This window comes from Haliaeetus leucocephalus, unplaced genomic scaffold, assembly GCF_000737465.1.
Source record: "Haliaeetus leucocephalus isolate CR32 unplaced genomic scaffold, Haliaeetus_leucocephalus-4.0 Scaffold228, whole genome shotgun sequence".
Lineage (NCBI taxonomy): Eukaryota > Metazoa > Chordata > Aves > Accipitriformes > Accipitridae > Haliaeetus > Haliaeetus leucocephalus.
In genome coordinates, this window is record NW_010972664.1 from 8719809 (window position 1) to 8740771 (window position 20963).

The window sequence follows — 20963 nt, forward strand, 5'->3', positions numbered from 1 at the left end:
ACCATCATGATAGGTATTGTTTGTCTAGTGTTTGGTATTTTCTATCCATATACTTGAAATGTTCTGCTGCATAAAGCTAGTTTTTCATCTTTCTTTTGGCTGAGAATTGTGAGAAGCTGGTTGTTGGGACTATTAGGCTTAAGCCAGAAGAAAGGTTTCATACAAATTGAATCTCTTATTGCAGGAAAGAATTTTTAACTTCGTTTCTTAAGTAGTTGTATGTCTTTTTTTTTCTAGTTGCCTGATTAACTTTCTCATCTTTTGGTTGATTTTGACAGAAAGGCAGATATATTTAGAAATTTTCCTGCAAGTTCCATGAAAATGAGCCAGGGGAGGAAGGGGATCCTAGGAATGCTGTGAGAAGACAGTAAGATGGTCCCATATTACAGGCACTGAAGTGTTAACATATATAAATCCATCCTTAAAAATGTCCCAAACATAAGAAAAGCTTTCGTTAAACAGTATATGAAAACTTAGCGGACAAGCCAGTGTTCACAGAATGGCATATTTAAGATGGTCAAAACTCTGGGGTTTGGCAGAATAAAAGTAATTATAACATTTTTGTGTATGGTTTTGTTTGGGTTTTTTGTTTGTTTGTTTTTAAAATATATGAGAATTCTCAGAAACAGCCAGAATTCTCTGTAGTCACTAATATATTTGCTTTGCCAGCTGTAGGAGCTTAAATGCTGTCCAGCATCACCAGATACTTGTGGCTGCAGTACTCTTCAGGTATGTGTAAGATTTTTGGGTGGCAAAGGTAAACTTCCTCTTGCAAAGAAAAAAGTGTGGGGGCAAACACATTCCAAGAGAAGGCAGCAGAATCTTTGGATTCGACTTCTCTACACTTACCCAAAGTTATGTTAGTAATGGTCTCAAATACATTTCTATAATTAGTACATCAGAACTATTCCAGTGCTGTCTGCTTTATATGGCTGTAATACTGTCAGTATTCAAAGTGTTTTGTAAATTTAATTAATACTCAAAGACACTCTTGGTGCACAAAACAGACTGAATTTTTATCTTCAATTACTTAAATTGCTTCCATCTTTTTAGCTTCTACTCAGTACCTATAATCTGAAATACATTTAGTCTAGCTTGTAAAGTTGACATAATAGGTACAGATTCTGTAAATCTTTCTAGTGGAATTCCCCCAAATTTGAAAAAAACCCCACCCAAACCAAAACAAAAACCCAACAACCCCCAAAACCAAACAAAACCAAATTACTTCAGAAAACACAGTTCTTAATCATAGAAAGCAAGCTTGTGATAAAGAAACATTTCTACCAATTTTATTTCCTGGTGTTTCCCAGGTTACCTTACAGGTAGCATAATAGGTTATAAATATGCTGCCAGTGTGAGACAAACCTCTTCATAAAGCATAATGGCAACTAAATTCTGCTATGTCAGTGGCTGAACTGGCAACTGCTGGAGGCTTATTTGCTTGTCAGTTTATAAGCATGCATTTTGGTATAATTTGCATAGTCTAATTGTGCCTTTGGACTTCTAAATAAAATTAACCTTGTGCAGGCTCATTAAAATACATATCCTTAAAAATGAATGTACTTCATAGTCATATTTGAAAACGGAAGAAATGCGTTTGAAGTTATGGAATTGATTTAAAAATTTTGATTTTTTGGGTACCTCTTTTGTTCAGATGAAGAAAAGATCTGTTCTCTAATTAGAATAGTCAAGTAATGAAAAGAGCATTATCAAGTAGGAAAGTTACATTATGGATTTACTGTTACTTTCTGCACTCTGGAAATATTGTGCTGGAGGTAGATGCTTATGTTGTCAGAATATGTAAATCAGGAAGGAGATAGGTTAATTATCGATAAGGGGACAACTTAAGATCCTTATGCTTTAAAAATCTGTTATTGAATTAACTTAAAACAATTATTAATAATTGTTTTGTGACATTGACACATCTCTCTATATTTTGCAGTCTTATGTTTTATTATGAATACTATTGGAAACATTTTCGGTATATACATCATAGATAAAAATCCACAGAGGAATATATAAATTATGTGTAAGTAGTTGATGCACCGTATTGAGGTGAGGAGATGGTCTAGCGCACAGAAAAAGATGCTTGAGAAAAGTGCAGTCTGCAGTTATGAATTATTTCATATGAATACTGCCTATGGCATGGATATTTAAAGAGGGTGAAAAGCCGAATATATTACGCGAGCTAATATTAACTGCCGTTAGCGAGCTATCAGAGCATGCTCAAGCAATTCAAAGAGGAGGGGACTGAACTTGGGAGCCTGTCTCGGATACAGCCTGATGTTTTTTCTTTAGATAACCAAGTTCAAGCCACTTCGTCTCTTGAAGAATTAATGTGTGTTGATTGTTGTAAGTAACGATAAAGAGTTTTTCAGGAAGTGGTGATTTCGAGCAGTTTGCATAGAGCGGCCTCACATTGCACCGGAGGGATGCAGCTGGTACTCACTCAGCTGTGAGCTGGCCCCCCAGATGGCGCTGGCTGTGGTGATGCTCTCCTGCCGCTGTCCGAGCAGGAATCACTGGGCTGGGAATTCTGATGGGGCTGTACAGAAAATGTATGCAGTTCAGGTGACTGCTGGAAGCCAGATGTTTTTGATAAGGTTTTGATAAATGTATTGGGATCCATTGAGAATAAGATTTAACATGAAAAAGCACCCAGGGGAGTAATTCTATTTTAAGTATATTCCTTAGCTCAGATAGATATATATATATTTTTTAATTTTTGTTCTATTCCTTTCTTCTAGCTTTCTTAATAAGAGCATTGGACAATTTATCCCCATGATGAAATTATATGAAATGTTTTCTGCCCTTTTTTTGAATCTAAAACCTTCAGCAATGCATACAGCACAACTGAATTTTCAAAGGAAAACTCTTTGAAGTCCTTTTTTCTTTTTTCTTTCTTTGTGTCTCTGTCTCCCCCTTTCTCCATCTCTCCCCCCTCCTTCTCTCTGTCTGTCAAGTTCAAGAGCAGCTCAGATGCCATGAATTAAGTGAAGCACAAAAGGGGAAAAGGAGACCCTTTTGAAGAACAAAGGCCTCCCATTAGGCTGCCGTGTTCTTTCTCTGACCAAAATTGCTCCCTACATGGTTTTTATTGCTGTCCACATGCTTGGCACATAAGGTAAATACAGTAGGACCCTCGTTACCTCACACTCTCTCTTCCTCTTCCCTCTTCAATAAATGTTTTGTCTCTTTGATGTCCCTAGTAATTCTTATACTGATTGTTCCCACCCTCATAAAAGCCCCAGGGGTAGTCATGGTGGTGGATAGCATTAGATACTGTGTAAATGCTTCCAGAAAAGAAGACAAACTGCAGCCAAAGAATTTATTTCAGGTGGAAGAAAATGGGAAGGAAATACAGATGTTTTCTTTTCTTCTCAACATGTTGCTTCTGTGCCCCAGCTACACTTACATACCTCAGGGAAGTTCATAATTTCTTCCTGTTTCTTTCAAAAACAAGCAAGGAAATAGGGCTAAATCAGAGTTATGAGGAAATGCATGCCACAAGACTTTAAAGCTATAGAAATCTTCTCTTAAGCCTTCTTGATTATTTATTTTTCTCTGTTTTGGACAGTTATCTGTTCCAGAGTTTGGGTGAAAAGTACCAGCTAAGGGTCAGACCTAGATAGGTTTAAAATGTGAACTTTGTAGTGTGCACCTTTTAAAAATAAATCAGACAGGCTCTTCTTACTAAAGAGAACCAAAATAGCACTGAAATGTAAGCATGCATATAAAAAACTGAAACCAGTGTAAAACGCTGTTAAACCTAAAATTGCAACTAAACTTTTTAGTACTTAAATGACAAAATTTGCTAATAGATTAAAGGTCCTTTTGGGGAGTTAATTTTTATGGCAGAATCTTGAAAGATGGAAATAATTGATGTGGGATAGTATAACTCATGCCTAAGTTGTCTGGAAATTGTAAAGCGAAGAGGTATTTCTTGGAATTTGGAATTTATGTTCTCTCAACTTCTACTTCTTTCCAAATAAATTATTTTCAAGGATACATATTTGGTTTGGTATTTGTGCTTGCTTTCATCTTCTAGTTCTGCATTTTCACTGACATGAAGTATTTCTATTAGCTTGTGTAACGCAGTTAAATATGTAATGGTTAACAGAAAATGCCCCACTATTTTTATTTTTGGCACTGATTCTTAATGCTACCACCTCACCTCCTGGAGTATATGCTTTTATAAGCGCATACTGTTATGAATATAGTAATTCCAGAGAAAATGTCAACAGGCTACTTAAAGAAATAACAATGACTCTTATCAGTCTATTTTGTAGATCACAAGGCAAGTAAAATCCACCTTGAAATCTGGCTTTTCATGGCAAGGTTGATTTTTTTTTTTTCCCCTGTTGATTATGTTGCATAAGAAATTTTATAATAAATGTTATTGATTGTAATCAGTCAAATTTTTCTTCACTCCATGTGAGCAAGGTTTTACACACCCCCTTCCCTGCAAAGGAATTAAACTCACTTTCCCATCCACCTGTAATTGGCCAGCTTAGCTGTGTGGGGAGGGAGGTGATGCTGGCATTTAATGAACTTGCAGTATAATTGGCTTATTTTATGCAAGAATGGATTGTCTAAAATGGAATCTGTAACTTGAGGTGTTCTGGTAGAATACTGTGTAAGTGGCAGTAGTACATCTACTTGTGGTAGATGTGGATGCTGTGATTAATGGCAGTGGCTACAGCTGCCTGAGTATGGAAGATGAACCTTTGTTCTGTCGTCCCCCTCCCCCTTACCATGCACCATTTGTCATGTAGCCTCTCCTGTTGTCATTTAACCTATGTCGTCTTAGTCCATCATGGAGCTGTACCTGTAGTCATCTTCCCCAGCCCCACAAATCTGAGCCAAACCCTGCCTCCCCACCTGCCTGCAGGGAGGTTCTGTTCACTGATCAGAGCAATCTTTGGCTGACACTGGGAGCAGATCTTCACCCTGGTCCTGAGCAGCAAATGTAGGTCTCAGCTGTGCCAGGATGGTTGCGGCAGCTGCTGGAAGTAGAACAGTGTGAGAGGAGATGCAGCTGCCACATCCATGGTTCAGCTACAGCAACTGTTGATTAGTATAAACTGCCCATCACTAGCATGGAGATGCTTTTGTTGGGAATTGTGCTGTATACTGAGTGTAATGCACCTACCACCACTGACAAGTCTGCGAACCACTGGACTAAAAGCCTCCATGTTGGGTAGAATAAGAGGAAGAGTTTCTGAGGTAGGTGGGGCTGTATCATGCAATTTAGCAATATGATTTTAATATTACTTGAAAGTTCTATAAAGATGAAAAGGAGCTTATGTATAAATACATTTTACCAACACAATAAACAGTGAGTGACAGCTTATGAGTATTCCTTCCAACACTAATAGGAGAATAATTTTCCCAGGAATATCTTGTTGATAACTTGTTTTTAAATTCCATCAGGTTATATTGTTCCTCATCTTTTTTCTTTAAGAACACATAACGTACACCCAGAAAAGACCACTGTGAATTTTCATACATCTGCACAAAACAGACTTAGGGCCTGAATTTTGAGTTTTATTTGGTAATTTCTGTATAAGACCAGTGACATAGTAGAAGTGAAGACTTTTAGTGGCTTCCATTGAAGACTTACTTCAATAAGTAATGAAAGAACATACTAGTTAAGAGGCTTAGTTTTAACTACTTGAAACTGTGTTTCTTTACTTATATAGGAACTACAAATTTTCAGCAATAGTACCTAGTGCCTTGAGGCAGAGCCCTGCAATGGAAAACACTTATTACTACTCTTAAAATAAGTTGAACATTTTAAAGTAGTGGTGATGTCTTCAGAACGATTTTACACCACCATGTTGGCACTTGCAAAAACAAATTTCCTGTTGAGATCCATGCCATAGCTTTAAAAAGCACTGAATGTGACATGCAGAGGTAGGAATCTTTAAACCAGCTGAAATACACATAGATCTGCTCTTATGAAGGGTTGTGGGCATGGGACTAGTGGAACTGCAGGTTTCCAGATAAAAATTTAGATGACTTTGAGTCTTAACACTGTACTCCAAGACTGTGGTGCATGAGAGATCCTGTTCTTCCTGCCCTGAGATGTGTACTTCTGCCAACTCTGTTCCCTCTGAGCTGGTATGGCTGAAATGTATCCTACAAGAAAAGAAGAATCCTATTCCGTTAGAGCAGCAAGATGATCTTGCCCTCTTCATGACAACACAGTCCCTCAAGTGGAGATGGAGGAGGGAAAGGATCAACTGTTCAAATGGCAGCCCCCATTCCTGAGCCAATGGTGAGGTCACAGCGTGCCCTCAGCAGGTGGCTATGCTGTCACCAAATGCCTCTCTGGTCTCCATGCCAGCTTTTTGACCTAAACTCCTGAGACTCCCTGGAAGAGACTTCTTCTTTTAAAAGAAGTTTTTGGGTTTTTAATTTGAGCGTAGCTCTTGCAAAGATTGTCACTTTGCCACTACATTTTCAAGATCTCAGCATTCTTGTATGTCTGTGATATCCTGAATGTTCCTTAGTACGAGTGCCAAGCCACCATATGCAACTGAGCTCTACAGACTGAATGTTTGCTACTTTGCTTAAAAGTGTTTTCTGTATCTAAAACTTCCTCCTGTAGTGTGAAAATGGAATTTATTTTTTTTGCACTGATGCTGCCAGAAGTTTCTTAGGTTTGTCTTCATTTTGAACTCTTAGTCATTTAGGAAAGGCTTGCTTATCAAAGCTCTGAAATGCTAGGTTGGTTATTCTAGTCATTGAGATTCTCAAGGAGTCGGTCCAGGGTAAGTGGTCCATTACATCATCTGTTCCTTCCCAAAGGGCTAATATTTCTTATTAGATTCCTAGTAGAGCTTTGAAGCTGTACAACTACTCTCATCCTCATTACACAAAATGTAAAATTTATTGAGTTAAAACAAATACAATTTTCTGCTTTTTTTATTCTTTGGTTTGCAGACAACAATAAGCAAGACTCCATGCACTTTGAACTGTAGCTAGCATTCTGAGTTCTCTGCCATGGGAATGGGCTCTCTTTCAGTAGCTTGTTTTAGGTTATAATACGGAGATTATTCTTTTTATGTTTAATTTCCTTGTTTCTTGTATTTAGCATTTTTTTCAGGCAGCAGCATAAAATGAAAACTTTTGAAAAAAGATTGTGTTGCATGTTGGATTTTGAACACTAAGTAAAACTTCTAATGTTTATTGCCATTCTGCTGTGTGTTAAATCAATCTCATATCAGGCTTGTGAAGAGGAGGTTTTGTGTACTGATACTTGATGTTTTCCTTTCTAAGGGCAAACCAAAATGTTAAATTAATTAGAAATTGGTGTAGCAAAATCTATTCAACCACTTTCAGTAGAATTCTCTCTGGTGGGTGAAGTTTTCAGTCTATAGTGGTTTAGGAAAGGGCTACCTGTCTGTTTGGCTGTGATAGTGTGGTCTATCTTGACTGGGCATTAGAAGACAGGACTTCACATATAAATTATGTTATGGTAACCACTTACTCTGAAGGGCATACAGTAACTGTCAGTGTATAAGAATGCTCAGCACCTTTTTGACTGTAATCTGCTTTTGTTAAGGACAAAGCTAATCTGAATTATTTCATACAGCTGCAAGCACTCAGCTATTTAACACAGGTTATTGACACACTTTAACTTGTGGTGCTGGAGACTTGGCTTTTTTTTTTGCATACCATCCCCTGGACAAAAGAATCACTGTATTTTCTATGTGTTTCTGTTTCTAGAGGCATCAGGAATATGAAGACAGGTTCATCACCTTGACTGGGCATGGGAGTGCTGGCTTCTGCCCCAGCTCTGTGGGTTTTTTTGGTGGTTTTGTTTGTTTTGGTGGTGGGGTTTTTTGTTTCTGTGTTTTTTGTTTTGTTTTTTTTTTTTCCTTTTCTTTCCCTGGGTGACCTTGGTCAAGCTGTTTCATTATAGCATCCCTTTCTTCTTTTTTGCATACCGACCCTCCCCTCCCCCCTTTTATTGTTTGAGATAGAGACAATGGCAACCAGTTCTGGAGCTTTTGGACATAACTGATAAAATTAGTCTTGATTTATTTTTGTCAGTTTGGGTTCTTTTGTTTCTGATCACTTGGCTATCTGATCTCAATAGTACTTGGCCATGTTTTTCATGTCTGGGTGGTCTCTAAAAATTACAGCAATGCACAATCAGCCATCCCAATTCAGATTACGGGCGTCAAATCATAGAATCATAGAATCATTTAGGTTGGAAAAGGCCTTCAAGATCATCGAGTCCAACCATTAACCATGCCCACTAAACCATGTCCTGAAGTACCCCCTGTACTTGCTTTTTGAACACCTCCAGGGATGGTGACTCAACCACTTCCCTGGGCAGCCTATTCCAATGTCTGACAACCCTCTCAGTAAAGAAATTTTTCCTAATATCTAACCTAAATCTCCCCTGCCGCAACTTGAGGCCATTTCCTCTCATCCCTGCCGCAACTTGAGGCCATTTCCTCTCATCCTATCTCCAGCCACCTGACAGAAGAGACCAGCACCCACCTCACTACAACCTCCTTTCAGGTAGTTGTAGAGAGCGATAAGGTCTCCCCTCAGCCTCCTTTTCTCTAGACTAAACAGCCCCAGTTCCCTCAGCGGCTCCTCGTAAGACTTGTGCTCCAGATCCGTCACCAGCTTTGTTGCCCTTCTCCGGACACGCTCCAGCACCCCAATGTCTTTCCTGTAGCGAGGGACCCAAAACTGAACACAGGACTCAAGGTGCGGCCTCACCAGTGCCGAGTACAGGGGAACAACCACCTCCCTGCTCCTGCTGGCCATGCTATTTCTGATATAGGCCAGGATGCTGTTGGCCTTCTTGGCCACCTGGGCACACTGCTGGCTCATATTCAGCCGGCTGTCAACCAGCACCCCCAGGTCTTTCCCTGCTGGGCAGCTTTCCAGCCACTCTTCCCAAGCCTGTAGCGCTGCATGGGGTTGCTGTGACCCAAGTGCAGGACCCGGCACTTGGCCTTGTTGCTGTGACCCAAGTGCAGGACCCGGCACTTGGCCAACTTCATACGATTGGCCTCAGCCCATCGATCCAGCCTGTCCAGATCTCTCTGTAGAGCCTCCCTACCCTCAAGCAGATCGACCCTGCCTCCCAACTTGGTGTCGTCTGCAAACTTGCTGAGGGTGCACTCAATACCCTCATCCAAATCATCGATAAAGATATTAAACAGAACAGGGCCCAACACTGAGCCCTGGGTGACCCACCACCAATTGGATTTCACCCCATTCACCACAACCCTCTGGGCTCGTCCATCCAGCCAGTTTTTCACCCAGTGAAGAGTACACTTATCCAGGGAACTGTTCTGAAGATTGCATACCTTGTTTTGAAGTGAAACATACGGTTGTTGCTTCTTCCACAAAAACTCACCCCAGCCTAATCCACAAACACAAAAAACCCCAAACAACAACAGAAACAACCCCCCCTGCTATACCAAAAAACTCCACCAACTCTAATTCTTCATCTTTGAAGTTTTTTTTCCTTATCTATTCTCACTGACACATTCTAGGTTATTCTTACTCATTACAACCTATATGATTTCACCACCCATTTTTTTCGTGCTGCACATCTGAATGTAGAGATTTTTAAAGATTTACCTTGCATTCAGAACTATTTCTAGCTGATCTTCTCTCTTCTGCGACTGGAATGAAGCCACATGTCTCTGGTTTAGGTCATTGTCACTGCAGCTGCAGTATCTGAGAGCCTCATGATCTTTCCTCACAATATGCTGTGAGAAAAGAAGGATTTTTACAGGTAATAAACTGAGGCACTAAGGGCAAGTCTTTAAAGATATTTAAATATGGTACTTCTCTCTTGTTGTGGAATTACCTTATTAAAGGTACCATCAGGGTCAAATTGGTGCCTATCTCTTGTGGATTTTCTCATGACTTGCCCATATGTTAGAAATGGGGAAGTCTGAAACCAGGTCTCCTATGCCCAAAGTTAATACAGTGAGCATTTTTTTTTTTTTAATTTCTTAATAGATTAGGATTTTAATCTTCTAGGAATATTAACCCTTCCATTAGAATTTATTGCTAAAAGCAGCAATAGTAGCAAAGAAAGCCACGAAGCCTATATTCTGCTGAGATATCTTCCTTTTTCTGCTTACCACAACCCAATAGTCTTTCCAGATAGGATGGGACTCCTGCCATATTCTAAACTCCTTTAACTTGGATCCTTCCTTCTGTATGTATCTCTCTGCCTGTATTTCATTTTTGGACCAGGAGTCTGTTGTGCTGATTTTTGGATGTGTGTGTAGTGTTAGAATTCAGGGAGCTTCATTCTCAGGAGAAGGTTTTAGATGTGGAGCACTTAAAATGTAGCCCAAAGCTGTTGCCTAGAGAGATGGAAGGTGTCTTCACTTATCTGTTCTCAATGGTTCACATTTAGGGAACACCCTCCTCCCACACTTTTTCTAAATTACTTACATATTTGTATGATTGTATATTGTAATGTTGTGTTGAAGTAATTATTGGTATTCTTAGTGAGGTCTAGAGGCTTGTATAGATGACTTTCACACCTTGGAGCTGCTGCGTGGAATTCACTGTCTAGGATTAAGGATTGTGATCCTGGATTCCCTTTCTGGGCATAGTACCCACATTGGAAGAGAATAGTCCTGCAGTATGCAATTTTACTTTAAAGTCTCATGGATATCTTCCATATCCATACTTGGAGAGCTTAATTAACAGAACTAATTACCATTCCAGATAGATCTACATTTCCCAATGTGCATTAACATACGGTTTAGGAAAGTAGAAAGGAAATGAAGCTGTCATGTTTGTGTCTGCTTATCAGCTGTTAAATCTAAATGCTCAGCTCTCCATGGGAGTTATGGGCATGGCCCAAACAGTTCTTTTCCCCAGAAGGCATAATTTTCTCAGCTGAGAGAACACAGGTTTCCTAAACAGAGAATCACTGCTGACAATCCACTTAAAAAAATTATAGTTAGTGAGTAAAAACCCCTGTCCTCTGGCTTAGCAGCACACACTGAATGCTGGCGTCATCCTAGGCAACTGAAAAGTAGGGTTTGTGGTTGTGCTTGCCTTTAGGAGAAATACGTATGCTTTCTTCTTGCAGCCCTTTCTGAGAGGCCAGTCTGCTTTTTCTTTTGCTTGCCTTGTAGCCAGAGCGCGGCTTGCTTTGTCTTCCTTCGTAAAATTGCTGCTGCTGTTGGCTGTGCGGGTTTGTTCTGTGAATGCGGGCTGGGAGTCTCGGGAGGAGAGAGAGACTTGCAGTTCTAATCTCTCCTTGCCTTGCCTCTGGTCAGGCAGCCGATTGTTTTTCTGGTTTTGTTCCTCCGGGTGGCATCTGTCTTCAGGAAAAATTTCCTTACAGCAAAGTGTAGACTGCTGAACTGTGGCTGTCTCAGTATTGCTGTTTCTGACTGCTATGCTGAATTAATTATGTGAGCTGTTATGATGTAGGTGCTTGAAATGTTTGTGGCTGTTCAAAATGGAAGAGTTGCTCTTAAATGAAATTCTTTCTCTTCCTCTGCAGCCTTTTTTTGTTTGTTTTTACTTTACTCTTTTTTACTTTTTCCTGAATAAAAGATTTCATATTTCAAATGTATAAAAATTGGTTTTGTGCCACTTGGGATGCCTTTCCTATTTGTTAATGTCTTTTGTGATCTTATTGTCAGCATTAGAAGTCGTTCGCATGCCTATACAGCATTTCACTCCCATCTTTTAAGCTTTACCTCACCTTAACTTTCTAGTTGTATATTCTTGTTTAATACTAATCAACTGTTTCTTTGTTGTTCAACAAGTTATACTTCAGCTCTGTATAATTGACTCAGTATTACCTGAAGGTTTCTCTTAAATAACCGTTTTAAAGGACTGGAAAACAGTGTTCTTTAAAAGATTGGATTAAAATTACTTGATGTACAAAATTAAAAATGTGAAACATGTGGCTATACACAATGTTGCAAGATCAGCATGAACCTGACAGAGTTTAGAAGGGATTCTGCTCTTGCTAGGTGAAGACTTGAACAAATACATGGCACTTGCAGTGTTCCCCCAAAGGCCAAAAGAAACAAATTCTCTCAAATCAGAACGTGATTTCTCTGGAAAAGTTTCCTCTACTGAGAACACCTTCTCAGCATCTCCTGGGACTTGAGCCATAAGGTCTTTGGTTCAAAGCAAACTGGAGTTTGCACAGGGCAAGGGTAGAGAAAAAATTAATCTAGTGAAGACTGCAGAGCTCTGTTATCCTGTATTTCATGGAGAAAATGTGCATATGTGGTTGTATTCTGTGCTAGCTGAGTTATATTATTGTTTTCTATTGAAATATTCTGGTATTAATAAGGGGAGAGCTTTAAATGTTCACCTTTTTTTGTTTCATTTTTAAGAAACTAAGGGTTTGTGGGCTGGTATAGTGATTTATGCCATTCATACCTGTAAAACTCAAGTTTTTCGTAATATAAAATTCAATTTATGTAATGGCAAACAATATTCTAAATACGAAACAAATGTGTTAACAGTTGGACTTGATGATCTTAGAGGTCTTTTCTAACCTAAAAGGTTCTATGATTCTATTGCTTTGCCTACAGTAAGCTACTGAGATGCTTCTGCTCAACAATTTTACTAGTCTGTGGTAGAGTAAAGTTAACAGGTAGTCAGAACCTACTTAGGTATTAAACAAAAAAGTAGCATCACTTTTATGCTCTCTTTTTGTTCTTAGGGAAACCATGACTAAAGACACAAGTTAAAAGTATGCTGTATACAAATGGGCAAAATGCTATTAAAATAATAGAAATATTTCTTAATGTTTACTGGTGCCTAAAATATACAGTGTAATGTATTGTAGTTTGCCTTCTCAGGTAACAACTGTATTTTTTCAGCTGAAAATTGAACACAGCTGAACTGTTGTGCAGCAGATACTTAAAGCATTATTGGGACAGCTTGGCCTACTCCACTGTAAATTGTACCGAAGTCTAGATTTCGTGGAAATACATGTGCTGAAATTTCCAGTGTTGTTTTTTCAGATGTGTTTTGAGCTTGTCTGATGTGCGTGGAAGTTACAAGTGCCAGTGCTACTTTAAAATTAAAATGAATGGTTTTGCATTTCAGCATGTGCTATTTAAAAAGGCATGTTGCTCCAAATAAAGGAAGGGAACTCTCTTATTCCATTTGAGAGAATTTCTTGAGGAGGAACCTGTAAAAGTGCTGCTTGTGGTAAATTTCCTCTTCTTCACGGGCAAGGTGGGGAAGTAGGGAGGAATGGAAGTTGGAACTTGAAAATGGATATTTCTGTATAACTAATACAATTATTCTGCAGGTCACCAGGGCTGCGGAGTCAGCTGTTGTGTCTGGTGGATTTTGATTAAATTGGAGCGCAACATTTTCTTTTCCCCTTTGTGTGAATCTGGTTCTTTGAGGCATGCCCTCCTAGAGCATGTACTGTTTCAGCCTTTGTTTCAAGCATTTCCATTCTTTGTGCCTGTTTTGAGCCCTAGGAATTTTTTCCTTATGCCTTGACCTTGGTGTACCGTGCATTTGTGAAGCTAATAAGGTAGATCTAAGAGAATGGCCTGTCCCTCAAGTTGAGGGTGAGAGGCTATGAAATAAACACAAAGCGTATTACTGAATGGGAGAAAACAGAAAGAGATATTTAAGAGGAGGGTAAATATGCCTTTACATAGCTTCTAGGTGGCAGGGAAGAAGATGATGTACTGACAAAAGGTTGTATTTTCTTTCTTGGAGAATATATTTTTGTTGTTTGTTAACCTGTTTACATTATCTAATTTAGATTTTATACTAAAAGCTTATGAGCTTTATTAAACCTCATAGGTTGACAGGATTTTTTGGGCATGGGGATGTTTTAAGCCTGTTTTCCAAAGAATGTTGAGAGTATTGGATTTTGCTGACTGTTAATCCCATCTCTTATAATTTTTTTCCATCTGCTGTCCAGTTGGTCATGTTTGTCAGGGGCATGGAAGTCTCAAGGAGACTAGGTTCCTAGGCATTGCCCAGTAGATGATCAAGTAGAAGAAACTGCTACCATTCTCATGAAATGAAAGAATTCAGTAAGAATATGAGACTCATAAATTGTTGGAAAATTAATGCAGAGAAGAGACCTTTGTAAACACACGTATTGCAGAAGTTCAGTAAATCAGAGACTCATCCTTAATCTGTTGTGTGTATATATAATATGCCCTTAAGTTAGACAAGTCTTTTGTGTGGTGAACTGTACAGTTACTTGTAACCTCTATTAATTCTTTAATCTTGTTCCTGGGAGACTGTACAAATGATCATACTGGTAGAACTGAGGGGGTAGAGCAGGGCTGGAAACAAGTGCAGGGGCATAGAATTTGATTCAAAAGACATGGTTGCCAAAAGAAATGCTTGCCAAAAAGATGGCTTCTCTGCCACATGGATTCTTGTTCTGAGGTGATGCAGATTTTTTCTTGAAATTAGGACATGCAGAACAGCTTTTTTTGTAGGTAGAGTCTGATATATTAAAAGGGGTAAACTTTAATCATAATCTGGTTAAAAAAACCCACAAAATACAACTACTGCATCATACAAATACTTTGGAAAAGAACCTTTGCTAGTTTCGTTGCACATTAAATTACATTGCCACTGCCTGTGTTTTAATAAAATTTCTATCTTGTGTCCTTTCAAGGGGAAAAAAATTTTGGACAACTTTTTACCAAAATATGAAGATGGTATTTATCTACCATATTTTCTTGGAAGTGTTTGTTCTGAGAAAGTAGATAGTATGTAAATAGATTGAGAGCTTAAGGAAAACTCTGAAGTTGAGCAGTACTGTGCCAGCTTTTTTTCTGTGAACTTTATCCATTAGAATATTACATACAGCAGATCCTAGTTCAACCCAATATAAATGTGTTTACAGTATGGTGGGCTCTATCTTGTTCTTCACTGCAATGGTAGGTAGTAGAACCATCCTAGAAAAAATGAAAAGTTTATGGATGTCTTTTCGTTCTCCATTGCTTGTAAGAGAGTTGATAAAATTCAGTCTTGTGTTATTTTGCAGTCAAAGCAGTATATCGACTAATTTTTAACATGCTTATCTATCAGCTGTTGATAATAAACCTAACTAGTAATTCTAAGAGATGAGCATTGCCTCAGTTGTCTTGAGTCAATATTGACAAAACATGTCTTGATACTGTGGCAACATCTTCCGTGGCTTTCTCTTGACATTGTTTGATGCATTGGATTTTGCACATTGTCCTGTATTTGAAGGAAGCTGAAAATGTAAGAGTGCAAGTGTGTTTTGCAGTGTAAGACTTTTGGATGGTCACAGTCCAATGCTTTATTTAAGAGGAAAGCTAATGTTATAGTGTTCAATCACTAATGTAGTGGATAAGGTAGCAATTGGCTACCAATAGCAGTGATGGTGACTTGAGTGACTCCTACATATGTATATCTGATTACAGCATTATTTTTTAGGCACTTTAATAGTATAACCATACAGTGCTGTTTCTGGAAGAGAAGTGCATATGCTTAAGTTATGGCTCCAAGCATAGCTAAGCCAACATAACAGCTCTCTGAAGCTGAAACGGGACTACCCTTACTCTCTTACCTTCAGCTCCATCATCTTGCCTTTACTCCTCTTCCCTTGGAAAGTATTCTACCATTCTGGCAAGTTATATACCCTTCTGGAAGGGGCTCACTAGTGACAAAGCCAGCACAACATAGCCAGTAATGGTGGGAAATTCAAGTGGGAAGTGTGGCCTCCCTTTAACAGTGGTAAGCCATCACATTGCTGTACCCTGTCTCTTCACCCTCATGCTGAAGTTATAACACAAACCTTTTAAAAAGTTTCATGCCACTGGAAGGACAGACCATTTCCCCTTTCTGTTCCACTCCTTCATGATTCAGCCTCTGTCCTTGTGTCTGTTTTCAGTCTCTGACTTCCATACATAGCTGATTTAACTTGAAAGAAAAATAATTTTCTGTTAGCTTTTTATCAAATTAGTTTTATTCTGGATTGCCAAGTCAAATTGTCCCTCCCTCTGGTTAGATGAGTACCAGGGCCAGTGTGAGGGAAGAGGTAGAGCTGTCTTGTTGTGACTAGGGGAAGGAAAGAAAATGAGGCCTTTTTATTTCAGTGGTGGACAGTCGTTAGATTGGATTGGTTATAAAATCTAAATGTATTGTGAGGCTGTGGTTTAAACAATTTAAACCAAACTCGATTGATTCCGTTCAGTCCCACTCTTGGTGGCATTTGCTGCACTGTGCTTGTGTGACTTTGTAGTCATCCAGGTTGGGGAGCTGAGCTGCTGAAATTGTTTTTCAGAAGGGTTAATTTTCTGCTGCCCAATTCTCTGAGCTTGCTAATCTCACCAACTGTGGGGTCAGTTGAGTGCTGGTATGACCCCATGGGAGGTATGGCTAGGGAAAAAGGGGGTCAGCCTACAACTTTGTCAACTTTGGTTGTATTCGCTATCTCGTTAATAAAATGTTTCAGCTACTTCTACATCCATATAAATTATGTAGATGAGATAATTTACATACATAATGCTAACCAGGGCGAGATGTTACATGAGTTAGAGTAAGACAATGTTTCTTCAGTCCTGAGGAAGATTGAGTTACAGTGAGATTAATTGGGAGTTTGTGAAAAATATGAATCAACAAAGGAGATAAAGGAGGCTCTAATAGGTGGAAGGTACTTGACTGGGGCTTCTGGGAGTCAATATGAGGTGGTGTTCTTGGTATGTTCCTGGCAGTTGTGTTCCCATGGTGACGTGAAAGCACTCAGTTATCTGCGTCTTGTACTGGACTTGTATTGGACAGATGGAAATCAAAATACAGATCTTATACTTCTTGCATAATTAACATTTGCATGTCACTGCTGTGAGATGTAACTGAGGCCAAAAGATTAACAGGATCAGGAAAGAAAAGGGATTATTCATTTACAGTACATTATGTTAGGTTAAATGAAGGCTTTGTAAAGCCTTTGTAAAGAATTGAAAAACCATTATACAACAGGGAACAAATAAAGTGCTAACCAAAGGGGGATTAGGAAGAAACTTCTCTGGTAAGTAGGCTGTTCCATGGGTGTCCACTGTGAGGTTTCTTATACCCAGCATTAATCATAGTCAGGCAAGTTTTAGGTTAGGTGATTCATCTCTTTGCAACAATTCTTATGACCACTTAAACAGATGCTATCTGCTGATTTGAATAGAAATGTGTAGCTCGAAAGACTGCTTAGGGAAGCAAAGTTTAAATTCAGTTATGCACGAGATCTCTTTCCAGAAGAGACCCTCTTGAGAAAGGACAGGGTCTACCATAATCAAAGTGTAACCAGAAACCTGACAAAGAAATAGCAAAGATGATTATTTACAGTAGGAGTGTATGGTGAAAATTGTAAGTGAGGAGGAGCATTTGGAATGTCAAAACTATGCTGGAGAGGTCAGTGGTATTAACATTACCAATTAGAGAATTTTAACAGCTAAAATAGTGGCTGCATGATTTAGAACTGAACATATCTCTGATTTCAAGTGTGATAATATAATAAAAATTATTAGTAAAAATTGGTAAAAATTAGTAAAAACAAATAAGGTGAGCTCAGCAGCAATAAAAAGGGCCATTAATATGATATGCAAGTTTCTGTAATTAGGCAGGACAAAACCCGAAGAAATTAATTATTAATTTGACTGTTAATTTAATAGTCAAACCGATGATTTATTGGGCAGGCAGGATAGATTAGCTGCAAGCTGAAGTAATGCTGTAAGATTCCCAACTGGCACAGTGAAGTAAAATCTGAAAGAGGAGAACTGCAAGGAACGCTGTTTGAAGGGGCTTCCCAATCCTGGAGTCTGCCTGTTGGCTGCTGCAGCCAAATAATCTCTGAGAGAACAGATCTCAGTGAAATACACAAATACTGATGGCTGATATTTTAGAAGTAATATAAAAATGAGGGAAATTAAAGAATAAACTCAGTGATGATGACTCATTTAAATTGTACCTCTGCTACCTGGTATCTACTTTCCAGCAACAAAAGCTGCTTGACAGACAAGTAACTGCTCATACTCTGCTATTTAAAAGGATGCTATAGATTTGAAACAAAGTAATTGAAAAATAAATATAGTAAATACTTTAAATGGCTTCCTGCCCCCTGATGAGGCGAAGAGGAGTCCAAATGGGGGTCTGGTCTTCATTATCTTTCTGCTGGCTTGGGAGACCAGGAGTCCCAGCTACAGCTTCATCAGTTTGCTCCCTGTGCTCTCCTGAAATAGCAGTCTGTGTTTTCTCGCCAAGATGGTTATGTCCTGGTTAGCAAATAAGGAGGGCAGACAGTAGCATTGTTTGGGAAGCACTGTCTGATGTAGTCATATGGAATTACAATATCTACCTTTCTCAGGCTGTTGGAATACAAGTACACAAGGAATTGTTTGGAACAATACCCTAATCTATTTTTCCTGATGGTATTTAGCAAGCTGATAAAGCTCAAGCAATGCCAATAAATGCGTCTGTTGTAAAATTTACATATAACACTTGTATGATAATGACTGTATGATGAAGGATGAATATTCTTGCAGATAGGATTTCATGAGGCAAAGTGAACCACCATAGCAGTTTGCTGTCAAAAGAAGCAGCACCTCTCCCCCCACTCCCCAACCACCCCCTGCTTCTCTCTTAACAACTTATTGTGCTAGTTGAACACCTCCTGTGGCCTGATAAAGCAGTGCCAAAAAACCACACAAACCCCCCAAAAAGAGGAAACAGTGACATTTCCCCCCCACCTCTTTGGTGGGAGCCAGCTGTCAGGTTGACATATCAGCCCATGGAGCTGTAGTCCACAGGCACTTTTTGAAACGTGCAAGGGTGAGAGCCTATGGTCTGACACGGATCGCTAGCACATTTGCACACTTAACATGTTTTAAGGGATCTTCCCCTGACCCTCCCCAAGCTTACTGAGTTGAGTTGACATGACTGAAAACTATGTTGTTTGCTCATCAGGAAAGGGTCATACATGTTCTTAACTCTTTAACATCAGGGTCACAAGTGAGAATGCAGTCTTTGAACTTTGTTGGATACTTACTAGGTTTTGAGTGGCTTTAAGCATTTCCTAAATACGGAGAGAAAATGCTGTTCTCAGAGTAAATGGGAATAAGGAGGGAGAGGAATGCTTGAGATTGTACAAGTTGGATTTCTAAAATTTGCAGATGAGGCAGCTTGCATTTAGTAATTTACAATGACTGGAAAGGAATCTCTAATTTGTTGATATTATGTATTTGTTGATGTCAGTAAATCTTAAGTGTCCAAGGAAGCTGCAGAGAGGGTGTAGAAAAATGAGTGAATCAATAATGTGAAAAAATGGGACAGGTTTATTTCAAAAGCTAGAGGCCAGTTACACTTACTTGAGTGACTAGATAATTTTATTTGCTGATAGACATTTTTTTGTTAATAAAAACGATCTAATGTAAATTTATACAATTTTTGGGGGTAGGAGAGAAAGTTTTTTCAGAGGAATTTGCTGTAAGCTTTACAAGTTCTTGTTAAGATTAAAGCTTTGTTTTGTAAGTGTATTGATAAAATGCAGTCTTTTATAATGTATCTGATTTAGAATGTCTTACTTCATTGATTACCAAATTAAAGTGATACAAAATCAATACTGAAAGGATTAAGGACAGGATAACTGAAAATTCTCGATATAGTTGTTAATGGAAAGTTAAAATCCACTAACTGTGTCTTTCTTCAGCAAGTACTCTTCTGTATCTGTCAGTGATCAGGAAGAAATACGGAAACTTCATTGGTAAAGTTTCAGAGGATGCAAAGGTTGGTGGAGTTGCAAGTATCAGATCAGTTACTACAAAGGGATCTAAGATGCACCAGTTTTTCTGGGAAGTGAACCATGTATTTTAATTTAGCCAAATAAAATGTCTGCTAAACGTCTAGCAAAAGAGATGTAGATTCCACTTTTGGAAGAGGAGCCTGTGCTCTGAAACACATGGACTCTAAAAATGAATTGAATTGTGATTAATTACAATCTGGAAATGGCTTTTGGAGTAAGACTGTACCTATGATAACAATTGCAATACTTGAATTATAAATACAGTTGAGACTAACCTTCTGGAGCTACTAGGAAATTTGTAACATAAGAAGAGTTGCTAACAAAGCCAAAAATGTTTCTGAGAAGTTGTGGTGGATTCAGAGTGTGAAAATCCTGTCAAACTGAATTTAAAATTCAGAATCTTTGGTTAAACCAAGTTGGACCGAGTGAACAGTGACTTGCTTACAGTGCATAAGGGGACTTCTGTTTAAGGAAGCCTCATTAACCAGCTGAAGGTGCATAACAAGATCCAGTTGCTGGAAACTGATCCTACTTGATTTCAGTCTTAAAGCATGCCTTATAAAAAAGGGACTTCAAGTTAACAGCTAAAGCTAAGAAAATTGTATAGCTCCATCTCTTGGAGTGTGTTAATCAGAATACAGTGTTTTTCATATAATCTATCACTTGGAAATTAAGACCTAAGTTATTATACAGGAGAGCTTAACGGCCTCCTTTTATTACAAAAATGCTATGCTCGTCTCCCAAGTCTTTTCAGAAGTCAAAACCCTCACTCCCCCGTTACCTTCTCCCTTCCCCTCCATCCCCCATTTAAGTTGTTTGTAAGCAAGTACCATGGGTAGGGTTAGTGCTGATCTGGCCAAATGACGTTCTAATTGCATATGGGCAATTTCATTGCAAGTTTGTCCTCAGCATGCGTCAACTGTCATGAATAGAAACCGCAGCAGAGATAAGAGCTGTAGAGGACAGAATCAATGTGTGCTTAAATCTCCTGTATTTTTAAGATGTACAAAACCTGCCTCTTTGTTGGTATAAAAGATACATATGAGTGAGAGTGTGCCTGCACGCATGCGTATTTGTATTTGGAGTGTCTCGTCCTTAACACCTGACATTAAATAGTTATTTGTTACACCAGTATTACCTGGGACTACATTTGAAATTCTTTCAAAATTACATGTTCACT

At 38.8% G+C, this 20963-nt stretch overlaps 1 protein-coding gene across 1 annotated transcript in view; it reads left to right on the forward strand.

Annotated features, from left to right (window-relative positions):
• Window positions 1-686: 686 nt before the first annotated feature.
• The window catches only part of POU2F1 (POU class 2 homeobox 1), a 94426-nt gene continuing 74149 nt past the window's right edge, over window positions 687-20963 (forward strand). Inside the window, exon 1 of the mRNA XM_010567263.1 lies at window positions 687-729. The gene's annotated coding sequence lies outside the window, so the exon portion shown is untranslated. The remainder of the gene's footprint in view (window positions 730-20963) is intronic.